Source organism: Oncorhynchus mykiss, chromosome 4 (assembly GCF_057628025.1).
Source record: "Oncorhynchus mykiss isolate SJ-2025 chromosome 4, ASM5762802v1, whole genome shotgun sequence".
In the NCBI taxonomy this organism is placed as follows: Eukaryota; Metazoa; Chordata; class Actinopteri; order Salmoniformes; family Salmonidae; genus Oncorhynchus; species Oncorhynchus mykiss.
The window spans coordinates 51797510-51821363 of NC_143025.1; the positions used below are offsets into that span (position 1 = coordinate 51797510).

The 23854-nt window shown below is 42.1% G+C and overlaps 2 long non-coding RNA genes across 2 annotated transcripts in view; one reads left to right on the forward strand and one right to left on the reverse strand.

Moving 5' to 3' along the window:
- The window catches only part of LOC149984051 (uncharacterized), a 615207-nt gene that overhangs the window by 248942 nt on the left and 342411 nt on the right, over positions 1-23854 (forward strand). The window lies entirely within an intron of this gene.
- LOC149984055 (uncharacterized) lies at positions 12425-16898 on the reverse strand. Its single transcript, XR_016495544.1, has 2 exons — positions 15844-16898; positions 12425-13641 (listed from the first exon to the last, which is right to left on the reverse strand). It is a non-coding gene; the product is annotated as an uncharacterized LOC149984055 (long non-coding RNA).

The window sequence follows — 23854 nt, forward strand, 5'->3', positions numbered from 1 at the left end:
TTTAGAAATGTTCGCAAATTTATTGAAAAATAAATACAGAAATATCTTATTTACATAATTATCCATACCTCCGAGTCAATAGTTTGTAGAAGCACCTTTGGAAGTTATTACACTCTCTACGAGCTTTCCACACCTGGATTGTGCAACATTTGCCCATTATTCTTTCCAAAATTCTTCAAGCTCTGTCAAATTTGTTAGTCTTGCCATAGATTTTCAAGTAGATTTAAGTCAAAACTGTAACTCGGACACTCGGGAACATTCACTGTCTTCTTGGTAAACAACCCCAGTGTAGATTTGGACTTGTGTTTTAAGTTATTGTTCTGCTGAAATATCATGACTCAGGGTGAGACCCAGATGCAGAAATGTGAGGCAGATGGTTCAAGTCTCAGAGATGTATTTAGTACTCAGGGGTAGGCCAATGGCAGGTCAGGGCAGGCATAGGTCAGTCATCCAGGGCAGAGTCAGTACGGTACAGAATGGCAGGCAGGCTCAGGGTCAGGGCAAGCGGAGGTCCGTAATCCAGGGCAGTGTCAGAAAGGTACAGAACAGCAGGTAGGCTCAGGGTCAGGCCAGGAAGAAAGATCAAAACTGTAAGAACTAGAAAACAGGGACTACATAGAACAGGAATACAGGAAACAGAAGATAATGGACAGTGAGACACAGGTTTTATCTTGGACACATGAAACGTAGGATGATACGGAGGGTGCGGTGCAACAGAAGATGAACAGCAGAGAGGCCAAGGATTTAAGAGATAGGGAAAGGGCCGAACAAACGGGGCGAAATGTTGAGGGACTCCACCCGGAGGGTCAGATTCCGAGTAGATAGCCTTACCCTCTACCCGAGACGATTGCAGGGAGCCGGGGCTTGGTGGCGTTCCGCTTTTCAACAACACCTGGAAGTGGCCAAAAGAAGAATGGACCAGGCTCTCTTTCAGGTATGCCGACAGCGGCGGACAAACATCTGGGCCGAGGGTATGTTGACCTCTTCCTCTTGCTCAGGAAAGAGCGGGGGCTGATAACCCACGGAGCACTCGAAGGGTGTGGCCGAGCAGGGAAGGGTGTTTCGGGTGTACTCCACCCACACAAGTTGCTGGCTCCAGTTGATGGGGTTGGCCGAGATGAGGCACTGAAGAGTAGTCTCCAGGTCCTGATTTGCACATTTCGACTAACAGTTAAGATTGAGGATGAAACCCGAGGGACAGGCTGTCCGACGACCGAATTAGGGTGCAGAAAGCTTTCCAGAATCAGGACAAGAACTGAGTCTCTGATCATGGTCCTATGTTGACCAGAGGTCCATGGATTTGGAAGATGTGCTGTACCATGAGTTGGGCCATCTCCTTGGCTGAGGGTAACTTGGGAAGGGGGATGAAATGGACGGCTTTTGAAAACCTATCCACCACCATAAGGATGGTGGTGTTACCATCAGATGGGGGAGACCAGTGACAAAGTCCAGGGATATATGGGACCAGGGGCGATGAGCAACAGGGAGTGGTTGAAGGAGGCATACCAGAGCGTGCCACAGTCTTATTCTGAGCACACACCATGCATGTGGCAACGAATGCAGAGATGTCAGAAACCATAGTGGGCCACCAAATAGTTGGCAGATTAGATTAGAAGAGTGAGGCCATTCCAGGACTGGGGACTGGGTAGAATCCAGGTTAGCCAGACCTCCCCCAAGGGTCCAGCTGGGAATGCTGCGCCTTGCCGACCAGGCCATCGATACCCCAGACAAATGTCACCGCTAGACAGGAGGTAGGGAGGATGGTCTTTGGGTCAGACGGTGTAGCTGCGGTGTTATTTAAGCGAGAGAGGGCGTCAAGTGTCACATTCTTGGACCGAGGGCAGAAGGAGATGGTGAAATTGAAACGAGTGAACAACAGAGCCCAGCGAGCCTGTCTTGAGTTGAGGCGCTTGTGGTCGGTCCACACTAGGAATGGATGTTCTGGCCATTCTAGCAAATGTCTCCATTCCTCCAGCACCATCTTGACCGCAAGAAGTTCCTGGTTACCAAAGTCATAGTTTCTCTCCGTGGGATAAAGACGATTGGAAAGGAAAGTGCAGGGATGTAGCTTTTGGTCCAGGGCAGAACGTTCGAACATCGACCTCCACCATGAACTGAAAGAACAGGTTGGAATGGAATAAGATGGGGGCTGTGGTGAACCGATGCACCGATGCTTGAGATCCGAAAACGACCTGTCAGCAGCTGGGGACCACATGAACGGAATCTTGGATGACGTGAGCGCAGAGAGGGGGGAAGCCAGGGTGCCGTAGCCCCGGATAAAGTGGCGGTAGAAATGAGCATATCCCAGGAAACGTTGCAGCTGTACTCTGGATGTTAGTTAGGGCCACTCCACCACCGCCCTCACCTTTTCCAGATTCATCTGATTGTTCCCGGCAGCAATGACGTAACTCAGAAAGGAGATAGTGGAGTGATGAAATTCACACTTCTCAGCCTTGACAAACAACTGGTTCTCCTGGAGGCGCTGGAGGACTTGTCTGATGTGGAGAACATGCTCCTGAACCGAACGGGAAAAGATGAAGATGTCGTCAAGGTAGATAAACACTATCTGTTTCAACATGTCACAGAGCACATCATTGACCAGAGCCTGGAACACTGTTGGTCAGTCCAAAAGGCATAGCCAGATACTCATAGTGCCCGCTAGCTGTGTTAAAGCTGTCTTCCATTTGTCTCCTTCCTGAACCAGATGTTAGGCGTTCCGAAGGTCCAATTTTGAGAATACAGGTGACACCTGGAGAGGTTCGAAAGCTGAGGAGATAAGTGGTAGCAGGTAACGTTTCTTTACCGAGATGCCATTAAGGTCCCGGTAATCGATACACGAGCGCAGGGTTTTGTCTTTCTTCTCCACAAAGAAAAACCCTGCGCTGGCAGGGGAGAAAGAAGGACGGATGATCCCTGCCCACAGAGAGTCCTCTATGTACCTTTCATGGTCTTGGTCTCCGGACCAGACAGGGAATAAAATCACCCCTGAGGCGGTGCAGTGCCAGGGTGGAGGTCAATGGCGCAGTCATAGGGTCGATGCAGAAGAAGGGATGTGGCGCGGGCCTTGTTGAAAACCTCCCAGAGTTCCTGATACTCCAGAGGAATGGTGGAGAGATCCAAGGCTTTACCCAAGTCCGCAGGAGGATGTGCAGGGGTGGGCTGCGCCGTCTTGAGGCAATGCGCGTCGCAGAACGGGCTTCAACCCATGATTGAACCCGTAGCCCAGTCGATCAAGAGGTTGTCCATCTGGAGCCATGGAAACCCCAAAACCACGGGTGCATGAGGAGATTCAATGAGTAAAAACTGCATGAACTCACTGTGATTCCCTGACACTCGTAGGTTGATAGGAATTGTACTGTGAGTGACCCTGCCAATAGAGTGTTCGTCCAATGTTCTGACGTCCATGGGAACGGAGAGGAGTTGTGTGGAGATTCCCAGCTCCAACACCAGGGTAGTGTCAATAAAGCTCCCCATGAGCACCCGGAGAGATTTAGACCAGTTGCCCCACAACAGGATAGCATGGAACACAGGAGTGATGGTTGCTGGTAATGGGCCTCTGTACACCTAGGTAGATATTCCATTAAAAATCTGCCATTTCCAGCTACAATAGTCATTTACAACATTAACAACATCTACAATGTAATGAGGTGCGTACTGGCGGCAGAGAAGTCAGGCGCAGAAAAGCTTAAACTGATTTACAATGGTAAATAAACCACCTTGAACAGAACAATACATGAAATGGGTCAAACAAGACCCAGTAATCACCAGCATACCATGCACAAGCACTACAAGAAACAATTACGGACAAGGACATGGGGGGGAACAGAGGGTTAAATACACAACATGTAATTGATGGAATTGGAATCAGGTGTGATGGAAGACAAGACAAAACCAATGGAAAATGAAAAGTGGATCGGCGATGGCTGGAAGGTTGGTGATGTCGACCACCGAACGTCGCCCGAACAAGGAGAGGGACCAACTTTGGCGGAAGTCGTGACATACACTGTATTTCTGATCAATTTGATGTTATTTTAATGGACCAAAAATGTGCTTTTATTCAAAACCAACGACATTTCTAAGTGACGCCAAACCTTTGAATAAAAGCACATTTTTGGTCCATTAAATTAACATCAAATTGATTAGGAAAAAGGAAAATCGCACCTGGTACTTTAAGTTAAATGAGGCTAATTTGTTTTTTCATCATAAGTATTTATACCTTATGTACTATTCACAAACCATATTGCAAATATGTGTACTGTCCTTATTTCCACAGACGTGATGTACAATTAAAGTATAGTATAAAGTTAAAGCTCTACCAGTAGCCTAAGGAGGACCTTATCATCTTTTTATAGTATTTTAAAGTTTTATAGTAAAAAATTGAGGAAGACCTTCTTAATTCTTTTGAATATGTAGATCTTCTGTGGATGTAATCTTTTAAACATAACCTTATTTTTTGTTGTGTCTCGACGTGACCAGCATTCACTTAAAATGTAAATTATAAACAGCCTTTTTGTGCTTTAAATTATCCACAAACCTATCTTGTTCAATTTGATGATGAACCCTTGGCCTAACCAAATTTGTGATTGTTCGTGTCACTTCTGACTGACTTTAGGGGAGCTTTTGGCCAGTTCACATCACAAAGGATCCTCTCAGTGGTGGCCTGTGGCAAACATACTTAAAACTCTTTGCCCACAATATAACTCAAAGCACTCCGATTGTTGGCATGCTTTCAATGCAGGCAAAAATCGTCAAGTGTATTGCAGTGTTTCCGAAAGGGCCACACAGGGATAGCAAAAGTCATTGTATCTAATTAGAACATTTATAATTTTGATTATACTATTTCCTTGAAAGCACAACATAGTTAAGAAACAATTGCTCAGAGAGCACTACACAGCATGAGGTTATTTTCAGTTCATTGAAAGTTCTTAATGAGGAAACAGACCAATAAGGTAAAACAGAGAGATGTGTACTTGCAACTTCCATAATAAAATCTGCACTTTTATTTATCAGTTTATTAAAGGTAAAACTCAACCAGAGCTATTTTTCTTTTTTAGTGTTGCGCTGGAATTATCATTCCATTGTGGGCAGTTTTTTCATATTTGTGAAATGACTAATGTTAACGCAGCATTCCCTCGTGATGTAATGGATTAATAAGTCAACCATAATGTGCTGTAGTGTCTCTGTCTCTAGAACATACACCTCAATTAAAATGGACAACAAGTCCAGTGCAAAAAAGCTTAAAGGGATGGTTCACCCAAATGACAAAATGACATAGTGGTTTCCTTACCCTGTAAGCAGTCTATGGACAAAGTAAGACAGCATAACCAAAGCATGAACTGCAGGCTTACCTTGTACATAGACTGCTTACATGGTAAGGAAACCAAGGTAATTTTGTAATTTGTGTGAACTATCCCTTTAAGCCCTAGATATGTTTTATAGATGCCATAGGTGAAGGCAACATACAGTATCACTAGTTGGTTTAAATGGTTGTCAAAGTGACCTGTAAAGAAGTTGCTTGATCTCACAGGTTCTCCAGCTAGGAGTGTCTGGTGGGGGTAGTCACAGTGCTACTGTCAATGTAACAACTCTGATCCCCCTGCAGTGAGAGTATTTCAGCTGTCACTGTTTCTCTGAAAACAATCATTAGATGGCCTCATTCCCAACATTACTGCTGCAATACAGACTATTATTTAAACTAGTATTCACAAGACAGAAAGGTTGTTCAACTGGACATAAATTTGTATTTTTTTCTGCCATACCCTTGCAATGGGCTGTATTCAATCTGTATAGCTGAAGTGTCGTGGAATATCTGTATTAAAATGTAGAGGTCATTTCCGATTGAGCATACATACAGTATGCAGTGTTTACTGCAGGAACATTGCCTTTAATTGTCAATCATGCTATAAAGAGGATATTCAGCTCTACGGATTGAATGGAGCCCAATGTCTTTGTAAAATAGCGTAAGTGCATAAAAATAGTGGCCCCCATGAGCTTATGACAATTGCCTCGTTCGCTAAATTCCCCATATTGTGCATTGCTTTCACTTACTCTGCTTCTGTATCATCATTAGCACAGTATACATGATCCCAATTTTAGCTACCATATGCCACCAATAAGAAATTAAATAAAAAGAAGATTGTGCTGATTTATGGCGCACTATAGTTTTAAAACTCCTTAGATAGTTCTATAACAATGATGTCATATGTGAATTCTGACATCTTTATGCACCTTTGTCAATTCATAATGATCCTGTCATAATGATAGTGTTTTAAAGAATCGTAGTGTATACATATATAACATAGACATTATAAGGGCTCATATATGCTTACAACAAGTAAGCATTGTGATACCAGGGTCCTTTCTAGTATCTGGATGATTACTAAATAAACTTCCATAGTGTACAGCTGAATTTGATAGTTGCCCATAATTATAATACAATTATGATTATGATGGTATGAAACTGTAGGTTAATTGATTTTCATTTAGCCCTTATCTGAACTAGAGAGCCTGTGTTACCAGCGGTTAAATTCTACCCAGCGACATAGAATCAATGAATCAGGACTATCTTCTAAATCCTGCAATTTTGTGTGGTTGACCCTGTAACAGTTTTTAAGTGAAGACTGGGGCAGTATCCAAAATGACACCCTATTCCCTATAAAGTGTGCTACTTTTGACCAGGACCCAAATGGGTGTGGTCAAAAGTACTGCACTATGTAGGGAATAGTATGCCATTTGGAATGCAAAGTGGGTTTGCATTGGAGAAAAATGCAGCACTTTGCAGAATGCTGATAAATGACATCAGTGTTTTGCTTTTCACCTTCTAGAGGGAAAATGACAGGCTGTGACAGATATATCACACTGCTTCTCAGGCATGTGACTGTAAATACGCTCTGGCAGGGTCTATATGTGATATTACACTTTGGCAGCAGTCATCTAATGTAAAGACCACATTGAATCGTGAGCCTGACCTTATTCAGAAGGTCAAAAAGAAAACGTACTGTATACTCTATGTGTGTGTACCAAGTTTATTATAGTAAACAAACTAAAACTGAAAGGAAAACGAAAACCAATCATGAAAAAACGATTTAGTAAACTGAAATAAAATAATGAACTAATGTGTTTGAAAAACTGAAAACTATACTGAAACTATTGTCTTTGTTGCTGTGGTCACATTGCTTGTGGCTATGACTTCAGGTCATTTGTTGTACAAGTCTGTCACGATGATTAAGTACTTCTCGTGAGCTGGAGCTGTTGTTCTCCAAATATGTCCATGTTCTCCCAAGGTTCTTTAGGCCACGGTGTTGGTTGTAGTGGTGGTTTCTCTGGAACAAGTGCTTTTTCAATCTGGCCACACAGTTTTTCACAAAGTTGGTGACTACCATACTTTTCTGCAAAAGGACTGTATCTTTCTTGTTCCTGGTTGTCCTTCATGTGATTGGGTGAGGACTCTGAAAATGAGTGGTACAATAGTACGGTCTCCCCTTGCAACACATTGTGTTTTCAACTGAAAAGTTTTGTCTCTTACCATATGTATGGACTGAGTAGTATGTCCCTTGGTGGACCTTTCCATCCTTCTTTCATTTAGCGTAGTGCTTCACTTAGTACTGGATCTGGAAGTTTGTCTTGCAGGCTCTTCAGGTTTGATGGCTGCTTGTATCTCATCAAAGATCTGCTGAATGAAATCTCATCTTCCTTGTCGAAGTAAGACTCTTCCATGCCAATGTCTTGTGGCACAAGTCTTGAAAGGGTTTAGCAACGTTGTTTCTTTCCTGGGCGAAACTTTGTGTTCTACGTGTACTGGGCAAACCAATCTGACCACCTGGAGATTCTCATGGGCCAGAAGAGTGGTCAGGGCCTGATGATCTGTTCTGAGATTAAATGGTCATCCGAACAAGTATACGTGACATTTCTCCATGCTCCATACACAAGCCAATGCTTTTCTTTCTCTGACTGTTCAGTGGCTGACAGGGTCTTTGATACATAAGCAACTGGTCATTCTTCTCCATCCACGTTCTGCGATAGGACTGCACCTAATCACACTGCTGAAGCATCACGTTGTTCTGCTACTGCATGTTTCAGTTCTGCAAAGACTTGGTCTTGCACGGAAATCCATTTCCATTCTGTGTCCTGGTGAAGCAACTGTCTTATGGCTTATGTCGTCGCTGCATAATCCTCTTTTTAATAATTTCTGTGGACAATGATATCGTCAAGGTACTGTGGCAACCCCTTCAGGCTGGACAGCACAATTTCCACGATCTTCTGGAAAGCACTTGGCGCAGATGCCAAATGGAAGGGTAAGTGTTTGTACTGAAACACACCCTTGTACTGGAACACGCCCTGTGTTGTGGTGTCTACACATTTCATATTAGCTTTCGCTGGACGTTTTCAGAGGTTTTGAAAGTTATCAGAAATAAACAGCACAACACAGAAGCATCAATGATCACTTGGCAATGGCCATTGAACATCCAGACAGAAACTGTAATGAGTGTGTGTGTGTGTCCCAATAATATCCCATTCCTTCTGAAGTGTTCTTCACTACTTCCCAGAACTGCTGGCATGGACTAGACTAGAGGGAGTTTCCACCATTTTTATTTGACCAGTCTTCTATCAAATCAGTTAAGGGAAGTAAGCATGTGAACACTTTGGGTGGAAGGAGAAATAGCCTAAACTCTCAAAATATATGGCTGTAGCCCCCACTGTCCTGACAGATCTGAATGTTCTGGATATGTGTAAGCAATAATAGTGGCAACCTATGCAGCCATTCCAGCTGTCAGTGCCAATGAAGGAAAGGAGACCTTTATTTTATGTTCGAAAGCTCTTTTAAGTCGTTAGTAGTCATCCAATGTGATTCAACAATAACAATATTATGCCGAAAGGCTGCCTTGAAACCTCTGTATTCAATTTCCCTGTCGGGTCAGATTTTCCAGACAGATTTAGTGCTTGGCTGAGCCTGGGCCAAGACGAGAGTCAAAAGTGAACATTCTATTTGTATTCACAAAGTGGAGAGAGCTTGCTAGCTAAAGGATTGAAATCCGACATGCTGAAAAGGTAACAAATAGCCTACAGTTGAAGTCGGAAGTTTACATACATCTTAGCAAAATACATTTAATTAAACTCAGTTTTTCACAATTCCTGACATTTAATCCTAGTAAAAAATGATCTGTCTTAGGTCAGTTAGGATCACCACTTTATTTTAAGAATGTGAAATGTCAGAATAATAGTCGAGAGTATGATTTATTTTAGCACATTCCCAGTGGGTCAGAAGTGTACATACACTCCATTAGTATTTGGTAGCATTGCCTTTAAATTGTTTAACTTTAGTCAAATGTTTCAGGTAGCCTTCCACAAGCTTCCCACAATAAGTTGACGGAATTCTGGCCCATTCCTCCTGACAGAGCTGGTGTAACTGAGTCAGGTTTGTAGGCCTCACACTTTTTCAATTTTGCCCACACATTTTCTGTAGGATTGAGGTCAGGGTTTGTGATTGCTACTCCAATACCTTGACTTTGTTGTTCTTAACCCGTTTTGCCACAACTTTGGAAGTATGCTTGGGGTCATTGTCATTTGGAAGACCAATTTGCGACCTAGCTTCAACTTCCTGACTGACGTCTTGAGACGTTCCTTCAACATATCCACGTAATTTTCATTCCCCATGATGCCATCTATTTTGCGAAGTGCACCAGTCCCTCCTGCAGCAAAGCACCCCCACAACATGACGCTGCCACCCTCGTGCTTCACGGTTGGGATGGTGTTCTTCGGCTTGCAAGCTTCCCCCTTTTTCCTCCAAACATATCGATGGTCATTATGGCTAAACAGTTCTATTTTTGTTTCATCAGACCAGAGGACATTTCTCCAAAAGTACGATCTTTGTCCCCTTGTGCAGTTGCAAACCGTAGTCTGTCATTTTTATGGCGGTTTTGGAGCAGTGGCTTCTTCCTTTCTGAGCGGCCATTCGGGTTATGTCGATATAGGACTCGTTTTCCTGTTGATATAAATACTTTTGTACCGGTTTCTTCCAGCATCTTCACACGGTTATTTTCTGCTGTTCTGGGATTGATTTACACTTTCTGCACCAAAGTACATTCATCCCCAAGAGACAGAACGCGTCTCCTTCCTGACGCGCGTAGCGGCTGCGTGGTGCCATGGTGTTTATACTTGCATACCATTGTTTGTACAGATGAACGTGGTACCTTAAGGGCATTTGGAAATTGTACCCAAGGATGAACCAGACTTGTGGAGGTCCATAATTTTTTTTCTGAGGTCTTGGCTGATTTCTTTTGATTTTCCCATGATGTCAAGCAGAGGCACTGAGTATGAAGGTAGGCCTTGAAATACATCCATGGCTACTAAAGCCATGACATAATTTTATGGAATTTTCCAAGCTGTTTAAAGGCACAGTCAACTAGTGATTGCACATTTCTGACCCACTGGAATTGTGATACAGTGATTTATAAGTGAAATAATCTGTCTCTAAACAATTGTTGGAAAAATTACTTGTGTCATGCACAAAGTAGATAGTCCTAACTGACTTGCCAAAAAGTTTGTTAACACGAAATTTGTGGAGTGGTTGAAAAACGAGTTTTAATGACTCCAACCGAAGTGTATGTAAACTTCCAACTTCAACTGTACATATCAAGTGATATGTTGTGTTTTCTGTTTAGTTGCTTATCAAATTTTATTGGTCACATACACGTGTTTAGCGGATCTTATTGCAGGTGTAGCAAAATGCTTGTAAAAGTCGCTAGTGGTATGTGAGTGTTACAGCTACTATGGATTACTTGTTTTGATTGTTTTAGCAGCTAGCTGCTGTAGCTAGCTTGTAAACTAGCTGACTGTGCCATTCATTGGTTTGTTTAATTTGAACATAAAATGTTGTTTCACTATTTGGTTAACTTGCTATAACTATATGTATCCTTGACCTTGTGTTATACTTCTGATGTCTGTCATCTGAAAGCCATCTATGTGATTAGCTAGCCAGTTAGCTAGCCAGCTACTTCACTTAGCCATGATCATTATTTGACGACAAATCTCCAGCTAGAAAATATGTTTGAACAAATATATTGCTTCTTTTTCATTTATGACAGGGGTTGATAGACATCAACACCTACTATGCTGTGTGTGTTTCCAGCCTACCATTGTTGAGATCGTTAAGCAACCACAAACTTTAGCAAGGTATTTTTGAACATGTTGTTTGTTCCAACATTGTACAGTGCCTTCAGAAAGTATTTACACCCCTTGATTTTTTTCCAAATGTTGATGTGATACAGCATGAATTTGAAATGGATCAAATTTAGATTTTTTTGTGTCAGTGGAATTGTTTTGAAATGTTTACAAATTAATTAAAAAAAATGAGTCAATTAGTATTCAACCGCTTTATGGCAAGTCTAAATTATTTCAGGAGTCAGAATTTGCTTAAGAAGTCACATAATAAGTTGCATAGACTCACTCTGTGCGCAATAATAGTTTGTAACATGATTTTTGAATGACTACCTCATCTCGGTACCCCACACATACAATTATCTGTAAGGTCCCTCAGTCAAGCAGTGAATTTCAAACACAGATTCAACCACAAAAACCGGGGAGGTTTTCCCATGCCTCGCAAAGAAGGGTACCTATTGGTAGATGGGTCAAATTTTAAAAAGCATATTGAATATTCCTTTGAGCATGGTGAAGTTATTAATTACACTTTGGATGGTTTATCAATACACCCAGACACTAAGAAGATACAGGCGTCCTTCCTAACTCACTTGCCGGAGAGGAAGTAAACCACTTAGGCATATCACAGTTTAATGGCTGTGATAGGAGAGAACTGAGAATGGATCAACTACATTGTAGCTACTTCCCAATACTAACCTAATTGACAGAGTGAAAAGAAGGAAGCCTGTACAGAAGAAAAAAATATTCCAAAACATGTATCCTGTTTGCAACAAGGCACTAAAGTAATAATGTAAAAAATGTGGCAAAGCAATTCACTTTTCTTCCTGAATACAAAGTGTTATGTTTGGGACAAATCCAACACAACACATTACTGAGATCCCGCGTAGTGATGGCTGCATCATGTTATGGGTATGCTTGTAATTGTTTAGGACTGGGGAGTTTTTCAGGGTGAAAAGGAAATGGAATGGAGCTAAGCACAGGAAAAATCTAGTCTTTTCAACAATGCTCTCTGAAGTTCTGGGATGTAGGTATTATTGTAATTTTGGAATGTTTTACTTTTGGAATTATTTTCTACAAGCATATTTTAATAATTTAGCAGACCCTCTTATCCAGAGCGACTTACAAGAGCTCAACTGATCATGGATATGTATGCTCCTGATGGTTATCACTTAAAATGAGCAGACCTACAGGAGGGTAGATATCCAGGAAGACAGATGGAATACCCTAGTGTAAATACAGTACAAATGAGTCGGTTCGATAACACAGATCAGGACAAATAAAGGTTTATTGGGGAGATAAACAATCATAATTTTTGTAACCTCAAAATAACAAAAGCACAGTTTTAGGAAAACATCACGATAAAGTACTGTCCTGGGAAAGTACTGAACTGATATTGTAGTCGTCTGGGTGTAGCTGGTGCAGAGGAGTCAGGCGCAGGCAGCAGAGATGAGTAACACAAGTAACTTTACTCAAATATTCCAATAACATGTCGTAATACCGAGCCCACAATAACGGACCAATCATACATAACACAATCACGCACAAAAAACATGGAGGAAACAGAAGGTTTTATAATGAACATGTAATTGGGGAATAAAAACCAGGTGTGTAAAACAAAGACAAAACAAATGGAAAATTAAAAGTTGGCGATGGCTAGAAGGCCGGTGACGTCGACCACCGAACGCCGCCCGAACAAGGAGAGGGACCGACTTCGGCGGAAGTCGTGACAGATATTACCCAGGCCATGGAATAAATCACAGAAAAACGTCTTACAAAAATATCACCGAATGGAAAAAATAGGGATCCAGTGTTGTTGTGGAAAGTGTTCAACTGTTTTGTAAACATATGTGGTAATATGTAAATAGGATAGTGCAGTGGTGAACTGCCAGCAGTTGTGTGCTATAAGGTGCATGAGTTTTTGGATTAAAGTATTTAGCAGTCTGTTAACTTGGAGCAGTCTCTGGTGGTACTGATGCACTGTAAATGGTAAAACAGTTGTTCATCAGAGCCATTACAATGAGCCCGTCTTCCTATTGCTCCTCCCACCAGCCTCTACTGTTGTTCATGTTGTTATAGGCTTTCTCATGATGGCACCAGAAGTTGATTTACTGTGCTGTCTTCTGGAGCGAGAACATCAGAGCTCTACAGCCTAGAGATCACCACTGTTCTTGTCCCAGGGCTCCATACTGCTGAACAACATTGTGTTTATGCTGCATATCTGTACTGCAGATCGGCCAACACCAAAATTAAATTTCTCGTAGACTGGACAAGCCACAAAATCCCCTCCAGGCAAAAAGTTCCGTGTGTGCCATCCTGCTCTCACATCTGTCCAGGCCCTGACCATAGTACTTTCTCTCAAGGTCAGTAACCATCTCATAGCAATTCAGGCAGGTGCACCAGCGAGGCTGTCCTCGGTCTGGGATGTCTGGAGATCATGGGATAGTTTCCGACGAATGAGGACTGTGGCTCTTCTAAACTAGAATCCTACAGAAAAAACACATGTAAACAACATTGCTAGGAATGTATTATAATGCTCAGTACTTGGATGCAGAAAGGTTGAGTGTCACATCTACACACTTCTAAAATCAATACTACTGATATTGATTACTGCACTGTTGGGAAAGAGTTTGCAAGAAAATAATTTCACTTTACCTGCGCACGTGAGAGTAAAACTTGAAACTTGAATACACAACACCTTGGTAACCAATGTAGCTAATGAAATAATAACTTGTAGATACCAAATCAAATGCAGTAGCTAGTTGTTATTGGTAAATGTGATGTGTCATCTATGATTAGGCTACAGCTTACTTATGCTCTGGTGTTCAAATCTAGAAAAGATACTGCATTCTTGCCAGAGGGGTCTACAAAATGTACACACATAGGGCTAGCCAGCTAGTTAGATACATTTGATAAGAAATTGTTTGATGACACAACACATGTGTATATATAATGAATGCTAATGAGCTGGTTAATACATTTTGCAGAAATATTGTTTCCCAACAAATAAACAAGCTCGATAGCTAGCTAGACAGTCATCAATGCTGCCACTAGTTAACCAAAACATGGCTAACTTCCGGAGTTGGCTCTGGCCAAATGCCACTATCCATGCAAATAATTCAGCTATGAAGTTTCTGATAAAATGTTACCACATACCTAGGCACATTTTGCCAAATGTATTGTGCATTTTGTTTTGTCAATCACAGTTATTCTCAGCGCTTTGGCACATCTATAAATAAAGATCACTGTAAACACTAGTGCCATTTCAAGTGATTTATTATCGTGTCTTCTTATGCTGAAGTATAAATCTGACCAATCGCTGATGGTCTAACTGTGCAGTGCAAGTGGAAAGTAAAACCTACTTTGATATCCCGACATAATCCCAGATAATTTCACACTGGAATAGGTGGATCAAAAGTAAAATAAATAAATTGAGTTCTACCTATGTTGTCAACAGTATGTTGAGCATGTGAGCTCAGATAAATTGGGCACTAAAGTGAGATGACTTTTAAACTTTTCAGATTATTGAATTTTCACAATGACTGTGAATCACATAATTTTCAAACATTCTAACCGAGGTGGTGGTCATGCCCAGAGCTATATATTTAGAGAGTTAGGCCAGCTTTTTAATTTTGAATATTGTAGACATTCAGATTCATAGCATTGTTTAAATATTCCCAATGTAATGTTAATGGGGAAGTTACATGTCTGCCATGGAATGTTGAATTGTCATGTAAATACATTATAAGGCAGAAACCGCATTGGCCCAACTCTCTAAATACATGTGTCTGCGAGCAGGAGTTGTGTCAGAGAAAGTTTTCAATTTTGTGATGATATGGTATATACATGATATGTGTATACACAAGATATGTGTGTCACGGTTGTCATAAATGAGGAGACCAAGGCGCAGCGCGGGAAGCGTACATCTTCTTTAATTAAAAAACGAACACTGAACAAAACAACAAAACGAACAATGAAGCTAATATGGCTAGTGCAGAACAGGCAACAAAAACATAGAATAACAACCCACAAAATACCCAAGGCATATGGCAACCTAAATATGGTCCCCAATCAGAGACAACGATAAACAGCCACCTCTGATTGAGAACCAATCCAGGCAACCATAGACATATAAACACCTAGACATACAAAAACCCCTAGATAATACAAAAACTAAACAAACCACCCTCGTCACACTCTGACATAACCAAAATAATAAAGAAAACTAAATTAACTAAGGTCAGGGCGTGACAATGTGTGTGATGGGTTGCATATACATTGTGGACAGTATGTGGATAGAATATTTAGTATATCTGTAAGATAGAATAGAATTCATAAAGCAATAGTTGAATAGGATGCCATTGACTAGAATACAGTATACAGTTCATTTGAGACGTCTGCGTCTCAAGTAGGCACCTGGAAATGCAAATGCGCTACGCTAAATGCTAAATGTACTTGTTAAAACTCAAACGTTCATTAAATTAGACATGTAGGGTATTGAATTAAAGCTACACTCGTTGTGAATCTAGCCAACAAGTCAGATTTTTAAAATGCTTTTCGGCGAAAGCATGAGAAGCTATTATCTGATAGCATGCACCTCCCAAAATACCAGCACGACACGTAAACAACAGATTTTGCGGTAGCCGGCGCTACCCAAAACGCAGAAATAAAATATAAAACATTTATTACCTTTGATGATATTCTTTGTTGGCACTCCTATATGTCCCATAAACATCACAAATTGGTCTTTTTCACGATTAAATCCGTCCATGAATGCCCAAAATATCCATTTGTATGGCCTGTCTGCATCACGGAAAAAGCTCTCTTCCAAGACGCAACGTCATGTTTAAAAATTATATAAGTTGCCTATATTCTTTGACAAAAAACTTCAACCTACTTTTATAACCCAACTTTAGGTATTTGTAAACGTTAATAAGCGATCAAATTGATCACTGGGCGATCTGTATTCAATAGCAGCTACAAAAGAAAACAGTGTCCATTTTTCAATCTTCCAAAATCGATTGAGGTAGGCTGGATGGAATCAATGATCTATTCGTAATGCCTCAATGGATTTTTGTCAATGAAAATGACGTTTTTGGCGACATCGTGTGGAAGCTGTATGAATTGCATCCGTCTCCATATTAAATTTGGTTTCCTTTAAATAACCATGAAAGGGGCGCATGGATACTTTTTTCAGATTTCAGTGAGCAGTTTTTCTTGCGCTTTTCGATGAAACACACGCTCTGTTATAGTCACAGCCGTGATTTAACCAGTTTTAGAAACTTCAGAGTGTTTTCTATCCACACATACTAATCATATGCATATACTATATTCCTGGCATGAGTAGCAGGACGCTGAAAAGTTGCACGATTTTTAACAGAATGTTCGAAAAAGGAGGGGGTAGGATAAAGAGGTTATTAACTCAGGACTTTGTTTGAAGCACCTTTGCCAGTGATTACAGCCTTGAGTCTTATTGGGTATGGCACTACATGATTGGCACAGCTGTATTTGGGGAGCTTCTCCCATTCTTCTCTACAGATCCTCTCAAGCTCTGTCAGAAAGGATGGGGAGCGTAGCTGCACAGCAACTTCCGGTTCTATCCAGAGATGTTTGATCGGGTTCAAGTCCGGGCTCTGGCTGAGGCACTCAAGGACATTCAGAGACTTGTCCCAAAGCCACTCGTAAGTTGTCTTGGTTTTGTGCTTAGGGTTGTTGTCCTGTTGGAAGGTGAACCTTCGCCGCAGTCTGAGGTCCTGAGCACTCTGGAGCAGGTTTTCCTGACTAGTCTCCTAGTCCCTGCCTCTGAAAAACATCCCCACAACATGATGCCGCCACCACCATGCTTCACTGTAGGGATGGTGCCAGGATTCCTCCATATGTGATGCTTGACATGCAGGCCAAAGAGTTCAATCTTGGTTTCATCAGACCAGAGCATATTGTTTCAAATGGTCTGATAGTCCTTTAGGTGCCTTTTTGCAAACTCCAAACGGGCTGTCATGTGCCTTTTACTGAGGAGTGGCTTCCATCTGGCCACTCTACTGTAAAGGCCTAATTGGGGGAGTGCTGCAGAGACGGTTGTCCTTCTGGAAGGTCCACAGAGGAACTCTGGTGCTGTGTCAGATTGACCATTGGGTTCTTGGTAACCTCCCTGAACAAGGCCCTTCTCCCACGTATTTCATTTAAAAATGATGGAGGCTACGGTTTTCTTGGGGAGCTTAAATGCTGCAGAAATATTTTAGTACCCTTCCCCAGATCTGTGCCTCTACACAATATTGTCTCGGAGCTCGGAATTCCTTTGACCTCATGGCTTGGTTTTTGCTCTGACATGCACTGCCAACTGTGGGACCTTATATAGACAGATGTGTGCCTTTCCAAATCAAGTCCAAACAATTTAATTTACCAAAGGTAATAAAGGTAATGAAGTTGTAAAAACATTTCAAGGATGATCAATGAAAACAGGATGTACCTAAGCTCATTGTTGATTCTCATAGCAAATGGTCTGAACACTTAATTAAATAAGGGAACTCAGTTTTTTGCAAAAATGTCTAAAAACCTGTTTTTGTTATGAAATAATGGGGCATTTTGTGTAGATTGATGAGGAATTGTGTTTATATAATTCATGTTAGAATAAGGCTATAACATAACAAATTGTGTAAAAAGTGAAGGGGTCTGAATACTTTCCGAATGTACTGTATACATATGAAATTAGTAAAACAGTGTATAAACATTATTAAATTGACCAGTGTTCCATTATTGAAGTGACTAGTGATTCAATATCTATTTACTTAGGGCAGTGATGTATACGCAGAGGAACTTGAAGCTTTTCACTTTCTCCACTCCGGCCCCATCGATGTGGATGGGTGCGTGCTCCCTTTGCTGTCTCCTGAAGTCTACTATCAGCGCCTTAATTTTGTTGACGTTGAGGGAGAGGTTATTTTCCTGGCACCACTCCGCCAGGGCCCTCACCTCCTCCCTGTAGACTGTCTCGTTATTGTTGGTAATCAGGCCTCCTACTGTTGTGTCTGCAAACTCGATGATTAAGTAGGAGGCGTGCTTGGCCTCGCAGCTATGGGTGGACAGAGAGTAGAGGAGGGGGCTGAGCACGCACCCCTTTGGGGCCCCTGTTTTGAGGATCAGTGCAGTGGAGGTGTTGTTTACTACCTTCACCACCTGGGGCTGGACCGTCAGGAAATCCAGGACCCAGTTGCACAGGGAAGGGTTCAGACCCAGGGCCGAGAGTATAATGATGAGCTTGGAGGGTACTATGGTGTTGAGGGCTGAGATGTAGTCAATTAACAGCATTCTTATATAGGTATTCCTCTTGTCCACATGGGATAGGGCAGTGTGCTGTGCGATGGCTATTGTATCATCTGTTGATCTATTGGGGCGGTATGCAAATTGAAGATGGTCTAGGGTGTCAGGTAAGTTGGAAGTGATTTCATCCTTAACTAGCCTCTCAAAGCACTACATGAAGGCAGAAGTGAGTGATATGAGGTGTTAGTAATTTGTTCAGTTACCTTTGCTTTTTTGGATAGAGGAGCAATAGTGGACATCATGAAGCAAGTGGGGACAGCAGACTGGAATAGGGAGAAATTAACCTCTCTGGGATATGTGGGATGCTAGAAAATGCAGAGCGCCAAATTCAAATAAATTACTATTATAAATTACTTTCATGAAATCACACATGTAAGATACCAAATTAAAGCTACATGTGTTGTGAATCCAGCCAACATGTCAGATTTCAAAAATGCTTTTTGGCGAAAGCAAACAATGCTATTTATTATCTGAGGATAGCACCTCCGTAAACAAAGAGAGAGAAGCATATTTCAACCCTGCAGGCACGACACAAAACGCAGAAATACAATATAAATCATGCCTTACCTTTGACGAGCTTCTTCTGTTGAACCTGAAATATGTCCCATAAACATCACAAATGGTCCTTTTGTTTGACTAATTCCGTCGATATATATCCAAAATATAAATTTATTTGGCGCGTTTGATCCAGAAAAACACTGGTTCCAACTTGCGCAACGTGACTACAAAATATCTCAAAGGTTACCTGTAAACTTTGACAAAACATTTCAAACTACTTTTGTAATACAACTTTAGGTATTTTTTAAAGTAAATAATCGATAAAATTGAAGACGGGACGATCTGTGTTCAAAACAGGAAGAAACCAAATTGACGCTACCTTTCTGGTCACGCGCCCCTAACAAACAGTGCACTTGAAGTGACCCTCATTTTGAACAGGGATACTTCTTCATTACACAAAGGAAAAACCTCAACCAATTTCTAAAGACTGGTGACATCCAGTGGAAGCGGTAGGAACTGCAAGAAGGTCCCTTAGAAATCTGGATTCCCAATGAAACCCATTGAAAAGAGTGACCTCAAAAAATAAATAATCTGAATGGTTTTTCCTCTGGGTTGTGCCTGCTACATAAATTCTGTTATACTAACAGACATGATTAAAATAGTTTTAGAAACTTCAGTGTGTTATCTATCCAAATCTACTGATAATATGCATATCTTATCTTCTGGGGATGAGTAGCAGGCAGTTGAATTTGGGCATGCATTTCATCCGGACGTGAAAATACTGCCCCCTGTCACCAAGAAGTTAATAAATATGTCAGAAAAAACTCCAAGCTGGTCTGCGCATGTTCTGAGTATGGGGCTTGGGATGCCGTCAGCGCCGGCAGCCTTGCAAGGGTAAACACGCTTCAACGTCTTACTCACATTGGCCATAGACAACAGGAGCCTACAGAGCCTACAGCCTACAGCCCGCGCTGGTGGCGCTGTTTTATCCTCAAAACTGGCAAATAAGATGTTTAGCTTGTACGGGAGAAAGATGTCAGTGTCCGCGACATGGCTGGTTTTCATTTTGTAATCCATGACTGTCTGGAGTCTCTGCCACATACGTCTCTTGTATAAGCCACTGAATTGCAACTCTTTTGCCTGTTTGATTGCACTGTTTGTATTCAAACATATTCCCAGTCACCTTGCTGTGGTTAAATGCGGTTGTCCACGATTTCAGTTTTGCACGAATGCTGCCATCTATCCACGGTTTTTGGTTTAGAATGGTTTAATAGTCACAGTGCGAGCAACATCCCCTATACACTTCTTGATGAACTCATTCCTTGTGTCAGTGCATATTTAAATGTTATTGTCAGAGGCAACCTGGAACATATCCCAGTCCGCATGATCAAAACAATCTTGAAGCAAAGATTCTGATTAGTCAGACCAGCGTTGAACAGACCTTAGCACGGATACTTCCTGTTTGAGTTTCTGCCTATAGGAAGGGAGGAGCAGGATGGAGTCGTGATCTTATTTGCTGATGGGAGGGCGGGGGATTGCCTTGTAGCCATCCCGGAAGGGAGAGTAACAATGGTCTAGAGCTTTTGAAGTGGTAGTAATACAGGCAATGTGTTTTTAGAACTTCTGTAACGTTTTTCTCAGATTTGCTTTGTTAAAATCTTGAAGCACTATTTATGTTTGGAAAAATAACGTTCCCAAAGTAAATGGCCTATTTCTCAGGACCAGATGCTAGAATATGCATATAATTGACAGATTAGGATAGGAAACTTTCCAAAACTGTCAAACCTTTGTCTGTGAGTTAAACAGAACTGATATTGCAGGCTAAAACCTGAGGAAAATCCAATCAGGAAGTGCCCCTGTTTTTGAAATCTCTCTGTTCTTATGCATCCCTATAGCCCATTTAAAGGGATATCAACCAGATAAGATATAGTTTCAGGCTTTTATTTGAAAAATGAGCGTGAAGGATCACATTGCGTAAGTGGACAGGTGGGGGCTCTCAGGGTGAGTTGGTGCGCAATTGATTAAAACGGCCATTGTTTCTCCCGCTGTTATGGAAAAAGCTACACACACTTTTTTCACAATTCATGACATTTAATCTTAGTAGAAATTCCCTGTTTTAGGTCAGTTAGGATCACCACTTTATTTTAAGAATGTAGTAGAGAGAATGATTTCATTACATTCCCAGTGGGTCAGAAGTTTACATACACTCAATTAGTATTTGGTAACATTGCCTTTAAATTGTTTAACTTTGGTCAAATGTTTCGGGAATCCTTGCACAAGCTTCCCACAATATGTTGAGTGAATTCTGGCCCATTCCTCCTGACAGAGCTGGTGTAACTGAGTCAGGTTTGTAACTGAGTCACGTTGAGGTCAGGGCTTTGTGATGGCCACTCCAATACCTTGACTTTGTTGTCCTTTTGCCACAACTTTGGAAGTATGCTTGGGGTCATTGTACATTTGGAAGACCCATTTGCGACCAAGCTTTAACTTCCTGACTGACGTCTTGAGATGTTGCTTCAATATATCCATGTAATTTTCCTTTCTTATGAAGCCATCTAAATTGCGAAGTGCACCAGTCCCTCCTGCAGCAAAGCACCCCCACAGCATGATGCTGCCACCCCCGTGCTTCATGGTTGGGATGGTGTTCTTCGGCTTGCAAGCCTCCCCCCTTTTCCAAACAGTTCTATTTTTGTTTCATTAGACCAGAGGACATTTCTCCAAAAGTACGATCTTTGTCCCCATGTGTAGTTGCAAACCGTAGTCTGGCTTTTTTATGGTGGTTTTGGAGCAGTGGATTTTTCCTTGCTGAGCGGCTTTTCAGGTTATATTGATATTGAACTCGTTTTACTGTGGATATAGATACTTTTGTACCTGTTTCCTCCAGCACCTTCACAAGGTCATTTGCTGTTGTTCTGGGATTGATTTGCACTTTTTGCACCTAAGTACTTTAATATCTAGGAGACAGAATGCGTCTTCTTCCTGAGTGGTACGATGGCTGCGTGGTGCCATGGTGTTTATACTTGCATACTATTGTTTGTACAGATGAACATGATACCTTCAGGCTTTTGGAAATTGTTCCCAAGGATGAACCAGACTTGTGGAGGTCTACAATTATTTTTCTGAGGTCTTGGATTATTTATTTTTATTTTCCCATGATGTGAAGCAAAGAGGCACTGAATTTGAAGGTATGCCTTGAAATACATTCACAGGTACACCTCCAATTGACTCAAATTATGTCAATTAGCATATCAGAAGCTTCTAAAGCCATGACATCATTCCCTGGAATATTCCAAGCTGTTTAATGGCACAGTAAACTTAGTGTATGTCAACTTCTGACCCACTGGAATTGTGATACAGTGAATTATAAGTGAAATAATCTGTCTGTAAACAATTTTTGGAAAAATCACTTGTGTCATGCTCAAAGTAGATGTCCTAACCGACTTGCCAAAACTATAGTTTGTCAACAAGAAATTTGTGAGTGGATGAAAAACAAGTTTTAATGACTCCAACCTAAGTGTATGTAAACTTCCGATTTCAACTGACTGTATATATTTATATATATACACACACACAGTATACAATACAATGGAGGTGAGGGCATTGGAAATGCTTTTGGCTGTTCATCCATTTCTGTTTTCTAGGTGGCAATGTGTGCTATTTTTAAAGGATGGGTCCCAATATCTCAAAGGCCCTAGAATCCAGGTGGACAGGAGTGGTTTGCCAGTCACTGGACGACAGCCCAACTTGGAATGGAAGGAGGTTTTAGCGGGTAGAATAGTTGAGAACAATTGGATGTTTACTCAGTAGCAGTGCAAATATCATGGTGGCACTTTTTAATATATTAAAATAAATAAACATGAAACTTGTATAGCCAGTTATAATTGTAATGTTTAAACAGATAATAGAAAAGAAGGAATTAGTGGATATATGGCTTAAATATCTGTAACGACGTTCGTCTGTAGGAGGAGAAGCGGACCAAAAAGCAGCGTGGTGGTTATTCATGTTCTTTAATGGAAAACTGAACGATACATGAAATAACTCAAATCTACAAAACAACAAACGGAACGTGAAAACCTATACAGCCTATCCTGTGACAACAAACACAGTGACAGGAACAATCACCCACAAACACACAGTGAAACCCAGGCTACCTAAGTATGATTCTCAATCAGAGACAACTAATGACACCTGCCTCTGATTGAGAACCATACTAGGCCGAAAACATAGAAATGCCCCAAAACATAGAAAAACAAACATAGACTGCCCACCCAACTCACGCCCTGACCATACTAAATAAATACAAAACAACAGAAATAGAGGTCAGAACGTGACAGTACCCCCCCCCCAAAGGTACGGACTCCGGCCGCAAAACCTTGACCTATAGGGGAGGGTCTGGGTGGGCGTCTGTCCGCGGTGGCGGCTCTGGCGCGGGACGCGGACCCCACTTCACCATTGTCTTAGTCCGCCTTATTGTCCGCCTCCCTGTTTTACTCACCATGGCCACCCTTCTCAATGACCCCACTGGACAGAGGGGCTGCTCGGGACAGAGGGGCAGCTCGGGACAGAGGTGAAGCTGCTCGGGACAGAGGGGCGGCAGCAGCTTGGGACAGAGGGGCGACAGCTGCTCTGGACAGAGGGGCATCTGCTCGGGTGGCCCCAGGCTCCGGCAGAGGCGCCGGACAGGCGAGAGGCTCCGGCAGAGGCGCCGGACAGGCGGGAGGCTCCGGCAGCGGCGCCGGACAGGCGGGAGGCTCCGGCAGCGGCGCCGGACAGGCGGGAGGCTCCGGCAGCGGCGCCGGACAGGCGGGAGGCTCCGGCAGCGGCGCCGGACAGGCGGGAGGCTCCGGCAGCGGCGCCGGACAGGCGGGAGGCTCCGGCAGAGGCGCCG